Source organism: Anolis carolinensis, chromosome 2, assembly GCF_035594765.1.
Source record: "Anolis carolinensis isolate JA03-04 chromosome 2, rAnoCar3.1.pri, whole genome shotgun sequence".
In the NCBI taxonomy this organism is placed as follows: domain Eukaryota; kingdom Metazoa; phylum Chordata; class Lepidosauria; order Squamata; family Dactyloidae; genus Anolis; species Anolis carolinensis.
Window position 1 is genome coordinate 97,687,515 of NC_085842.1, and position 12,243 is coordinate 97,699,757.

Here is a 12,243-nt window from a genome sequence, read left to right on the forward strand (position 1 = left end):
CCTCCAATTTCCTATGACTTACTTTCGGTTGTGTTCTTTCCACACTCTCATACTTCTTCCCTGTTTTTAAGGTAATTGCAGATAATATTTTTACGTGCAACCCCCCAATATGGATATTAATAAAAACTGCAAACTTGACATGATTTCCAACAGCTATTTTAGACTGTTTTTAAAAATGTTTTTAGGAGGTTAGAAGAGCGAAAAATCCTAGTGTACTAAGATCTTATCTTTCTCCTTTTTGCAAATTTGGTTCTGTTATACTTATACCAACTTAGTGTTAACTGTGACTATATCTTTTCTTTCCCAACACCTATTTTTTTCGTTTTGACTCGTAGCAGTCTATCATTATCTTCCCGCAACCTTTTAATTGTCTTATTTTCCCATGACAATGAAAGTCATAGCTTCTTTTTCTTTCATTTTCATTTTGAATATGTCATTTATCATTATTACATTCAGATATTTTGAATCATGATGGGGAATATTTCAGGCACCATGTAGGCCTGGAATGATATTTTTGTGGTTTCCTAGAATATTTCCTGGATATAGTTCTCTTCAAGTGACATATGCCAAAAATATGGCTTGTTTGGTCATCTGGGGTTTTTTTCTACATTTTGCAGGGGGGGGGGGGGGGAGAGGCATTATCCAAGAAGGTAAGAATAATATTTTATTTCAAAACCACAAAAATCTCCCAATATGAGAAGGAAAGAAATTCAACCCTCCATATCCCTCATTTGAAAGATTTTTGGAAGAAATTCAAATGCAAACCTTGATTTTGTTGTGCACAGAGCACTTGATGTGTAAGCATGCCCTTCATCAATTTCATAGATCTTCGGGCTTTCTCCAGCATTTGTTTGAATTCTCCCCCTTTTATATATAAGGAACATATTTTACTATTCCAATGTATGTAATGGAACTTTATGGAAGATCCTAAAACCAAACTCCAGTAGATATCAAGGGACCACTGATTTTGGTTCTCAGTTGTTAAATAACTCTGGTTTTATTTTATTTGATAGAAAATTCAGCATTTGTTAATACTTCATGAACACCCTGTGGAAACGTGGAAAACAGTAGGAAGTAGCATATCTCTGGTTTTTCTTAATTCTGTTATTTCATGAACTAGAATTGTAGAGTTACCATTGAGTACAAAAACTAGGAGCCCCCGGTGGCATAGTGGGTTAAAGCCTTGTGACTTGAAGGTTGGGTAGCTGACCTGAAGGCTGCCAGGTTCGAATCCAACCCTGGGAGAGCGTGGATGAGCTCCCTCTATCAGCTCCAGCTCCATGCGGGGACATGAGAGAAGCCTCCCACAAGGATGGTAAAAACATCAAAACATCCGGGCATTCCCTGAGCAACGTCCTTGCAGATGGCCAATTCTCTCACACCAGAAGCAACTTGGCGCAAGTCACTCCTGACACACACAAAAAAAGTACAAAAACTGAGCAAAACTGTAGAGCCAGAACAAGAGTAATTTCATAAAACTGGAATGTGTATTTATTTTATAGGAAGATTTTAAAGATGGGTGGGAAGACCTTAGGATCATAGCTATGTGGTTCACTAGGAATCATCTCAGTTCTCAAAATCAGATGGGATCTAGTTCCCTTTTAAGATACTTAGGCTTTTTAGCATTGTGTTTTGATGAGATAATTTAGGAGAAATGGCTTTTCATTTACTGCAATTGTTAGGCAGTTGGCCATCATCATAAACCTTTGCTAATTCACTGCAAGTTGCACATAGATCACCCCACCTGTGATATATAACTTGGAAGAAAGCATCCACGATCTTATCTTATTCCAAAAGCTGTACAATAGACATTCTGCTTTCCAAAAATTCCCTTCCTCCAGTTTTTTTTAATTTATAAAAGTGTCTTCTCCCTCTCTCCTTTTCTCTCTCCCCTGATTGACAGTGGGCAAAGCAGAGAAATAGGTGGGCAGTAGTCAATTCCTTTGTGGTTTCTACAGACATGACTGTCTCATGACTTCAGTGTGAGGAGGTGTGCTCTTTCCTGCCAACAGCTTAATTTTGAAAGAAGTATTTCTTCATCTCTCTCCCCCTCTTTATCTTAGGACCTCTTCATATGCCATGCCGTTTTGCCTTGTGGTGCCCTGCGTGCTCTCCCTCCTTCCCCCATCTCTCCTTCTCCATCATATGGTGGGTACAGGCCTGTCCCAGTCCCCTTCAGGTGGGCGAAAGGACGGCAAAGCATGTTGCCCCATTGCCCTTTCCCCCATCATATTGATATGGAGATAAAAGATTTGGGGAGTCTCAATAGAAATAGAGACCAGCACAAGACTCCAGAAGGAGGGTTGCGCAACACCTGGCGAGCTTGTGAGAAGCAAATAAAGATTTCCCTATTCCCCAATAAAAAGGCTCATCAAGGTTCAAAGCAAAGTTCACTGAGTTTATTCTGGTTCAGCTGAAGCAGGATGAATGTTCAATAAGTTGCAAAAGGAACTGGCATACCATTATACAAGAAATTCCATGTTTTATACTTTTTGCTTTTTGAATTTCCTGCTCCCGCCCACCCGACCGGCTTCACTCTGATTGGCCAGGGAAGTCCGTGATGTCAGAAGTCAGGAGGAGTGATCTGAAGTCTCATGCACCTTGGCCAATGAGAGTGCGAGCTCCGCCTGTGACGTCTCTCCCTGGCTGGCCAATGGGGAGATGGAGGCATGGGAGCAGGAGAAATAAAGGCAATCATATGTTGATGAAAGGATTAATGAGTGACCCTATGTTGGATCTGTTGTCAAGCGGTCCAGCAAGAGCCCCAGGGCCCTGCTAGCCAGACCTGACTATTGATACACCGATTGAAATAACAAGTCCCTTGAATAGGGGTCTGACACTTAGATGCCAGTTCCTTTGCCCAAAAGGGCAGTAGCAACAGCAGTCTTGATGGGATTAAATGATTCAGAGTCCAAGGAAGGGAAATTGCATTGTTTTAACAACTGCGGCATATCCTTGCCTCCTCACAGAGGAGATAAGCCATTTATGTGGAATGATTGGAATGTTCAAAGGTTGCTCAATTCTCAAGTGGTCAGGCTTTGCCCTCTAAAGCTTAAGAAAGGGTCCATTGTGTTACTTCCAGATGATGTTCATGATAATCCATATGGCCTGGGGCAGGCTGGTGGCACCCAGGTCAGGATGGTATGCTGGCCAAATGTTCACATCAGGGTCACTGTGCTTCATTTTATAAGAGGCAAGATATCATAAAGAATGACACATGTGGGACTCACAGTGGGGGAGAAACACGAGATCCAGCATCCCCATGTGTTGGGAGACAAACGCAAGCATTTATCCATGGGACTTTCAGGGTGCTCTGATTTCCCCTGTGTTTCCCATGGGGGACAAAGAAAAGGGATCCCAGAAGTTCCCCAGCAGCCCATCAGGCAAAAAGGCTTTTTGGGGTTCTCCTAGAACTGGGAGAGGGCACAAAAGATACAAGGGGTTCATGCAGGGAAAGGGGGAAGGGAGTCCCCGATACCTTAAGAGTTCATAGGAAGGCACAAAAGGACATTTCAGGTTGCATTGCCCATGCTCATTCATAAAAAGGCAACTCATTCATGAAAGGGAGCCAATTCATCTGTCAGAAGGGGGACCAGGGCCATTGCGGCAAAAAATGAGATAGCAGTTTAGTTTTAAAAGTGTTCCGGAGTGAAATGAAATTGGTCCAGAGTGAATCCATTAAGTCGCAGATACAGGGGCCTAGTGGGTTTCCATGTCAGCAGTTGGAAAAAGTGTTCCCTTGTTCCTGAGGCAGTTCTGGACCACCTTGGCCAAGCCGGCGGAGATCCGTGGCTCGGGAATTTTTGGGTTGTGAGAGGAATCTGCAAAAGGAGCTCTTTTGCAGGCTTGGAAGTGAAAGCAGAAATGGATACAATTTATTAGTCTTGGTAAATACGTAGCAAACGACAATGGAGGCTTAATTGAGAGTGGCTGCCTGCGGTTTTCAGCTACTGTAGCTGCTTTGAAGAGAGGATACAATGTTTCTGGGTGACCAAATCCTATCTTGGAGTGGAAATTCAGGATTCCTATGAGCCTGTGGAACTCCTGACAATGATCAGTTGTGTGTCAAAGCAATGGAGTGCGGACGCTTGTGTGCTCGACATCAATATGGGGAAAAGGAGAGGAAAGTGTGGGTAGTTCCTTTGGAGTGATGCTTAACCTCCACTACAGGAGGAATGTGGGTGGGTTCCTTTCCAGAAATGGAAAAAGGAGCAAAAAAAAAAAAAACATGTGAAGAGGTCCTAAAACAAAGACAACCTGTAAAGGTGGCCTGTCCCACACATTTGTTAAAGATTAATTTTGGGGAACAGATAGGATCTGGCAGACTGGCTTGTCAACAGGGCAAAGCCATAAGTGCCTCTACCTTTCTTGACATAAAGAGTATGTGTGTTTAAAGGGGAGGAGTACTCCAGAAAGGAAAGTGAAACCTATCTTAGCTTACTTTGTTAGCATGTTTTTTCTTTCAGTATTGTTTTCTAGCCCAAGTAATTCCTGGCGCTACAGCTGGATTGCGAGAAAACTATCTCAGACAATATGATGTGAAGGATGGGGTTTCTCCTGTTCACCATGTGCTCTTTTGTCTGCAAATAACAGGATCCATGCACAAATCCAAATCCATTTTTTTATCGTCTCAGAAGCAACTTGAGAACATACTGCAAGTGGCTTCTGGTTTGAGAGTATTGGCCGTCTACAGAGACGTTGCCCAGTGGATGCCTGGATGTGTTAGCTGGGAGGCTTCTCTCATGCCCCCGCAAGCTAGATTTCACATATGGGAGCTAACCCCATCTCACAGATTCGAACCGGCAACCTTCAGGTCAGCAACCCAACCAGGTCAGCAGTTCAGCTGGCACAAGGATTTAACCGATTGCGCTACCTCAGCTCCATCCATGAAATCCCTGAAAGAGGCAGATACATGGATGATTGCTCAACTCTATTTTTATCACTTTGAACTTTCCCTTTTCATTGGTGTGGGACCTGTGTTTTTTTTTTATGGGATTTCAGAATGTTGTACTACTAGCTTTTAGTTCTCTGAGTTTTCGTGAAGAATAGTGTGTGCGAAAAAGACCTTGGAGTCCTCGTAGACAACAAGTTAAACATGAGCCAACAATGTGATGCAGCAGCTAAAAAAGCCAACGGGATTCTGGCCTGCATCAATAGGGGAATAGCGTCTAGATCCAGGGAAGTCATGCTCCCCCTCTATTCTGCCTTGGTCAGACCACACCTGGAATACTGTGTCCAATTCTGGGCACCACAGTTGAAGGGAAATGTTGACAAGCTGGAAAGCGTCCAGAGGAGGGCAACTAAAATGATCAAAGGTCTGGAGAACAAGCCCTATGAGGAGCGGCTTAAAGAACTAGGCATGTTTAGCCTGCAAAAGAGAAGGCTGAGAGGAGACATGACAGCCATGTACAAATACGTGAAGGGAAGTCATAGGGAGGAGGGAGCAAGATTGTTTTCTGCTGCCCTGCAGACTAGGACACGGAACAATGGCTTCAAACTACAGGAAAGGAGATTCCACCTGAACATCAGGAAGAACTTCCTCACTGTGAGGGCTGTTCGACAGTGGAACTCTCTCCCCTGTGTTGGAGGCTTTTAAGCAGAGGCTGGATGGCCATCTGTCGGGGGTGCTTTGAATGCGATTTCCTGCCTCTTGGCAGGGGGTTGGACTGGATGGCCCATGAGTTCTCTTCCAACTCTACTATTCTATGATTCTATGATTCTATGAATAGTGTTTAGATGTCTCACCATTCACCGAGTGTGAACAATGTCACTATGTGGATGTGGGCAAGTGTGTTCCTTGGACTATTTTGATAGAATGAATGTGGAAATGGCCAAGAAATGTCAGGTTGGGGTTATCACAGCACTCAAACTATAGGATTCTTTCATAAGGCCAGGCAAGATAGCTCATATCCTGTTCAGATTCTGATGGGTAGCTAAGACTGTATTGTTTTCTATGGCCTTTAAACTGGTTTTAGAACTTGTTTTTGTGGTGGTTCTGAACATCTCTCTCCCTCCCTCTCTCCCCCTCCCTCCCTCTCTATATAGATATAAATATATATACAATTTAATTTGAGTTTTAAGGCTGTTCTCTATTTTGTCACACATTGTTAATCATATTCTTCACAAATTCACTGAATCAAAGCCCATTCTTACAATAATATTTAGTAGTTGTGTTGTTCAGTTGCTTAAAATCAATTCACTCATTTTTTAAAAAGTGTCCCCAACTAATCAGACATCATTGAAAACATTAATAAATGGTTGTCAAAACGATAGAAGGCAAGTACCACATAAAAGAGATTTGTCCACCTTTGTTTTTTTCTATCCATCTTGTAGCAATAAAAGTTATTTTATTTCAGGACTCCTGTTTCAGTCAAATTTATGAGGTCTGATTGGGAAACTCCATCATATTCATACTTGACTGAGACTGCAACTTGGGAAAGCTTCCCTGGAAGTAAGTATTACCGAACATAGTTGGACTCACCTATGATAACGCATGCATAGGATTCCACTATTAGTCTGTTGGATTTTCTGTATAGAGTTTCTGTGTAGTGCCTGAGGAATGTTGTTTAGCCTGCCATAGTTGATTCGACTGCATACTCTTGTATCTGAAGGTTGAACCTTCACAATTAAACATGTATGCCGCCATCCCCTTATCATATGGGATACTATTTACTCATTTTCTGAGGCTTGGGCACACTCTCACTGTAAGAGCAAAATCAGGCAAACTAGGAGATTCTCAAAATAAGATAGAGACGTTAAGATCTTTATTTGAAGAATTTCTTTATTCTATAGCATCATGAACTGGCTGTACTTGTTTGCAAAAGCCATAAGCTATTGATTGAATATCCTAAGGTTTTGCCTACTAGTTTCTTCCTTGTCAATATAGCATATCTGCAAGAGAAAGAATTTGACAACAGAAAAATCTGGAGGGCAGAAAAACAGTTGTAAGCTGAGCTCATGTAGCTGCAATCTCTTGTTGGATAGCAAAGGTAAAGGTTTCCCCTTGACATTAAGTCCAGCCGAGTCCGGCTCTGGGGAGTGGTGCTCATCTCCATTTCTAAGTCAAAGAGCCGGCGTTTTCCGTAGACACCTCCTAGGTCATGTGGCTGGCATGACTGCATGGAGTGCTGTTACATTCCCGCTGAAATGGTATCTTTCGATTTACTCACATTTGCATGCTTTCGTACTGCTAGTTTGGCAGGAGCTGAAGCTAACAATGGGAGCTCACCCGTCCCATGGATTCGAACCACCAACCTTCTGACCAGCAAGTTCTGCAGCTCAGTGGTTTAATTCACTGCGCCACCGTGGCCCCTAATCTTGTTGGATATACATGGCCATATAATGTAATCTGGAATTGCTTTATATGTATAGTATAGACCCATATAATGCAGTTTGAACTGCATTCTGTGGCAGTGCAGTATACATCCAGCCTTTGCGACCTGTCCACTGGCAATTTATTGAAAGTGTCTGCCTCTTTGGTTCGTATACGAGTAATGCAGTTTCTCCTGAGTTTTTAAAGTTCAAGGGAGAGGGCTTGGAATAGTTATGAGGAGTGCAGATTATCCTTTTTTGGTAAGAAAAGCATTAGAAATGCCTATTCTACTAGTAAGAGGAAATGATAGTGTGTGTCACAACTAAATTTCTCATGATTTTTAACCAGATTTTGCGAATTAGGGGGGGGGGGGGGTTTGGAAAGGCTTCAAGGGGCCTGTGATTAAGATGCTATTCCCCTCTCCCATATTATGTGCTTTATGATTCCTTGAAATTGGTATTTAAGTGCTTTCTTTTTTTGCAAGAGATTTCACAAATTTGATTACATTCTCCATCACATATGTAACCAAAACAGGGATAAGAATGACAGCTTTAAAGGATATTTTTAGAAACTAGAAATGTTCATGATGGAAAATTTCATGCTGCTTTGTCATTCTGTTACCAATAAGGAGGTATGGTTGTTGTTATTTTTTAAAAGGAATCCAGAATTTCTTAGAAATATTTTTAATTTCAGAATTAGTAGTAGCATACCCTGTTTCCCCAAAAATCATACACCCCCTGAAAATAAGACCTAATAGAGGTTTTGCTGAGTTGCTAAATATAAGGCCTCTCCTGAAAGTAAGACCTAGCAAAGTTGTTTGGAAGCATGCCCACTGAACAGAACACCAGAGCATACAGGATTGGTAAATGTACGTACTATAGATTGTTGTACATGGAAATAGTGGTAGTAACAAGAAATTCTTGATAGGATTCAGTTTGCCTGGTTATGCTGGTTTGTGGTGACAACTACTGTACAGTATATAATAAATGTTCGGGGGTTGTTTTGTTCAACAATAAATATAAATTTTTCTTCATGGAAAAATAAGACATCCCTTGAAAATAAGACCTAGCACATCTTTGGGAGCAAAAATTAATATAAGACACTGTCTTATATTTGGGGAAACAGAGTATTACTATTTACAGCTTATCTAACAATTTACATTTCAATAGCAAGTTTCCAACCTTTGGGTGAAGTTGAGTTAACTGTTGAGTTTGCATATTCCAAAGATCTTTTTGCAACAGCTCCTTTTTGATGTAATATGTCATATAGGTTAATCATGTTTATAGTTTTGAGTGACTGCAGAGAAACAAAAATGATATATCAGGACTAATTTAGTGGTGTGAGATTTTAATTCATTGCAATATATCTATACACATAATACAAGTGAAAATATGTATGTGTGTATGTGGCTGGGGTGCCCACTTACACAGACAGGCTCCCATTACCACAAACAGCTATAGGTCCCACTACTCAGGAGACACCAATGGCTCTCCCACCAATGACATTGCAGGTTACAGCATGCGCCATGAACATGTTCAAGAGCTCTGCCTATATCCTCCACAAACACCATCCTGCCCACCACCCAAATGAAGGCTTTCATAAGGGGACAATTTCATCCTAGATTTTCTGTTTTTCCTCCACCACAGACATTCCACTGTTCCTTACTATCTCAATTGGTGTGGAATTTGCATGACCCAGCCCACTGCCTCTCCCTTAACCCTTTCCTATTCTTTTCTGTGGCACACAGCAAACAGAGAAATTGATCAGCAACTGAACATACTCGAGAGGTTTGGGGATAATTCACAGTGATTTATAGGAGTTGTAGGGACAGGACTGTATAGTTCACAGGCAATCTAGGAGCACTCTGAACTCCACCAATGATGGACCTGGAACTAACTTGACACAAAGAACCCCCATGACCAACAAAAAATACTGGAGGTCTTTGGAGGGATTTATAGAAGTTGTAGTTTACCTACATCCAGAGCACACTGTGAACACAAACCATGATAGATCTGAACCATACTTGGCCTGCATACCCGATATGCCCACATTTGAATACTAGTGGGTTTTGAGGGGAATTGGCCTGGACATTTTGAATTTCTAGGTACTGGGATTTATAGTTCACCTGCAATCAAGAAGCACTCTGAACCCCACCAAAGATGGCATTGGACCAAACTTGGCACACAGAGCCCCATGACCAGAAAAAAATACTGGAGGTCTTTGGGGAAAATTCACCTTGATTTGTAGGAGTTGTAGTTCACCTACATACAGAGAGCACTGTGAACCCAAACACCGACGAATTTGGACCAAACTTGGCATACAGACCTGATATGTCAAAATTTGATTACTGGAGGGGTTTGGGGGAACTGGTCTTCCTTTCTGGAAGTTGTAGTTCACCTACAATGGAAAACTGAGCTCCACTGATGATGGACCTGGACCAAACTTGGCACACAGAACCCCCATGACTAACTCAGCCTACTGGAGGGGTTTGAGGGGACTGACTCACCATAGTAGGAGTTGTAGTTTACCCTACAACCAGAGAGCACACTGAACCCCACTGATGATGCATCTAGAGAGCACACTTACCCAACATAACAAACTTTAAGTACTGATAGAGTTTCTCGGGGTTCACCTGGCATGATGTGAGTTGTAGTTCACCCACAAACTTAAGCATTTTGAACAATTAAAAATTGACTTTTTCAAATAACCCAGACGGCCAATTCTCTCACCCCAGAAACAACTCAGGTTGCTCCTGACACCAAAAAAAAAACATCACTCTTATCAAATTCTGATTAAAACTGCAGATTTCTTAACAAGTTGATCATGATAATTATGCATTGTATCAGATCATGGCATCTCATGCCACCCTGATATTTATTTGGAATGAAGCATCACTATAATAACATAATTGTATATTTTAAAAGATCCCCCCTCAATACAATTTTGAAATTAATAGGAAGGAAATTGAAGGAAAAAATGCACATATCGAATGTGCATTAGAATGTTCTCTACTGCTGAGGATATTGTCAGTGACTATGGAAATAACATGCTCAAAGGTCGACACACACATGCATGAAGGCAGACACAGATAGAGGCTGCCTTTCTCGATCAGCTTCCTGTCAGCTGATGACGTTCTCCAGAAATAGCTGCTTTACTCATGTGTCACCTGGAGAGTCAGTGACTCGGTCTCAGTAGTTTGGGACACTTTCTGCTTCATTTTCAGCAGGACTTAGATATGCAGTCTCTTCTTTGATCAGTTTATTAAGTGTTTAATGTGCAAAGTAAGGTAATTTATGAAATCTGTCACATGCAGAAGATTGAAATGCAGATGGGTTTGTCAGAATCCCTTTCATAATAATTGCCATTTCCTAAACCATGTAAAATCTCTCTAATGGAGGAGGGCTTTGTGTGGGTGTCTGTAAGCCAGGATCAAACAACCAGCTTGCAGAACTAAAAGGTTCATCATTTCTAGCCCCCCAAATAATATCTGTTGTAGGACATGAGGAAGCCTGGTTGAGTGAAATCAATAGACCTTGTCAAGGTCCTTGGTAGTACATTCAAACTGGTAGTTTGCTGTCAGATCCATCCTAGTTAGTTAATTTATGATATTTGAAAACAACTTCACCTAGTGCTTCATTTTTTTAAAAAAGATCTGGGAGCACAATGAAGCCAATCAGTGCAAATGTGAAAAAATATAGTATTTTGTCAAAATTACAAGAGGCAACTAGCTGGGTATGTGATCAGAAAAACACTTGGGCAAACAAATGAGTCCTTAGTTTAGTTTTGAACTTTTTGATTTGCTTGCACCAAATTTGCCTGCACAAAATTTCAAACTACTCCCTCACTTAGTATTTAGAGACCCAACGTTCCCTAAAACAGAGTGAGCAAATGTGTTGTAATTTGGGTTTGGGTGTTTAACATTGTGACCAAATTCTCAAATGAGTATATCTTAGTCAAATAATACAAACAATAAAACGATTTAAAATATTCGGAGCTTATGGCACCTTCAGGTTGCATGATGACTGATGGTGACCAAATGGATTTCATAAGGCTTTCTTTGGCAAGGAATACTCAAAAGTGATTTTCCCAGTTCCTTCCTACAGCACTTAATAGTGATTGGTAGCCTCTCATCCAATTACTAACAAGGACTGACCCTGTTTAACTTCCAAGATCAGACAGGATCTGGTGCCTTTGGGATAATTATTTCTGCATAACACCACCTCCACTCAGGTGTTTTACCATTGTTTCCTTTGCTTCACAATATGTTGCTTAGCTCCAAACAAGTCATAATTCCTCTCTGACAATTAAAACATATTATGTTTTACATTATTCCTCAGCCCTCTTACATGGGGGTGTTGATGGGGCTACACACAGTTCTGGATTTAGGACAGATGAGGCCCTGTGCTCGTTCAATGATGAAGCCCCTTCCTTTCTTGGGCCCTGAAGGAGGTAGGCCTGGTAGATCTACACTGCTTGCTTTTAGGAACTATCCCATAGACTTATCAACTCTGTCATTATGTCTGGAATCACTCCGAAACAGAATACCTTCAAATTTAGAACTGCACCACATAGGCAAAATCCATCGTAAAAACATTTTGGAGGTAGGAAGATGGGCCCCCTGGCCAACGGGGCCCTGTACTTAGGCATACCTAAGCACAATGATAAATCTGGCACTGGTTACACAGCTTGCTCTTCTTCTGTTCCTGTTCATACAATGTCCTGTGACATATCCTCAGCTCCTAGTGTTCTTCATGTTTGCATCTTTCAGGTTGCCTGTTGAGTTGTGGCAACCCCATGAATGCTAAGGGGTTTGGGTTTTCTCTACTTCCAGGTAAATAGCTAACTGTTTTTTTGAAAGCTTACTTCCCCTTATAGCGCTACATGTTGCGGTCAGGGTTTTTCTGTTACCACAGATATGTCTGTATTCGTCA

The 12,243-nt window shown here is 41.5% G+C and overlaps 1 protein-coding gene across 5 annotated transcripts in view; it reads left to right on the plus strand.

The window, feature by feature from the left end:
* tnip1 (TNFAIP3 interacting protein 1) overlaps positions 1-12,243 on the plus strand; it is a 73,410-nt gene that overhangs the window by 10,338 nt on the left and 50,829 nt on the right. Inside the window, exon 2 of one of the 5 annotated variants that reach the window (XM_016991491.2) lies at positions 6,357-6,451. The exons of the other annotated variants lie outside the window; for them this stretch is intronic. The gene's annotated coding sequence lies outside the window, so the exon portion shown is untranslated. The remainder of the gene's footprint in view (positions 1-6,356; positions 6,452-12,243) is intronic. 5 annotated transcript variants of the gene reach the window in all.